Source organism: Nerophis lumbriciformis, linkage group LG31, assembly GCF_033978685.3.
Source record: "Nerophis lumbriciformis linkage group LG31, RoL_Nlum_v2.1, whole genome shotgun sequence".
Classification (NCBI taxonomy): Eukaryota; Metazoa; Chordata; class Actinopteri; order Syngnathiformes; family Syngnathidae; genus Nerophis; species Nerophis lumbriciformis.
This window is the reverse complement of record NC_084578.2, coordinates 12,718,812-12,720,000: the sequence shown is the minus strand read 5'-3', so window position 1 is coordinate 12,720,000 and position 1,189 is coordinate 12,718,812.

The following is a 1,189-nucleotide window of genomic DNA, read 5'->3' as shown; positions in this document are numbered from 1 at the left end:
TATATGTATATATATATATGTATGTATATATGTGTATATATATATATATATATATATATATATATATATATATATATATATATAATGTGTATATAAATTCATGTTCTTACTTACAGTACCTCTCATCCATAGTCAACTGGTTTTGGATCCATCTCACCAATAAAAGGTGCAAAATGAATGAATAAAAACATATATATGATATAGTTGTGTCCTGAGCAAGACACTTCACCCTTGCTCCTGATGGGTGCTGGTTAGCGCCTTGCATGGCAGCTCCCTCCATCAGTGTGTGAATGTGTGTGTGAATGGGTAAATGTGGAAGTAGTGTCAAAGCGCTTTGAGTACCTTGAAGGTAGAAAAGCGCTATACAAGTACAACCCATTTATTTATTTATTTAATAAAATATTACATAAAAAAATTAAATAATAAAAAAACTAAAATAATTAAAATGTACAAAATTAATGAATAAATAAAAAAATAAGTACAACAATAAAATAGTAAAAACAAAATTAATACATTTTTAAAAAAAAAGCTAACTTTTTACGAACTGAATGAATAAAAAATTTAAAAAAAATAGTAAAATATAAAAAAATAAGAGTAAAAATCGAAATGAACATGTAGTAAAATAATACATAAAAATGTTTATAGTAAAAAAAAAAACAATTAAAAGGTACAAAATGAATGAATAAATAAAAAATAAGTACAACAATAAAATAGTAAAAAAAAAAAAATTAATTAAAAAAAACTATTTTTTTACGAACTGAATGAATGAAAAAGTAAAAAAAGAATAGTAAAATATAAAAAATTAGAGGAAAAAACGAAATGAACATATAAAATTATTCATAAAAAATTTAATAATCAAACAAAAATAAAACAATTTAGAAAAACAAAATGAATGAATAAATAAAAAATAAGTACAATAAAATAGTACAAACTAAATAAACAGAATAAAAAATATATAACTTTTTACGAACTGAATGAATGAAAAGGTAAAAAAAAGAATAATAGTAAAATATAAAAAATAAAAATTAATGTTGACAGCCTGTCAAAAGTTTACCCAATTATGTTTTTCATTAGACTTGAACAAGGCTTTTATCCATCCATCAAATTGGTCTGTAGTTACAATATTGCTGTTGTGCGTATGAGACACAGGCTGCAGAACCATATTGACTCAAAAACATCCATATTGTGG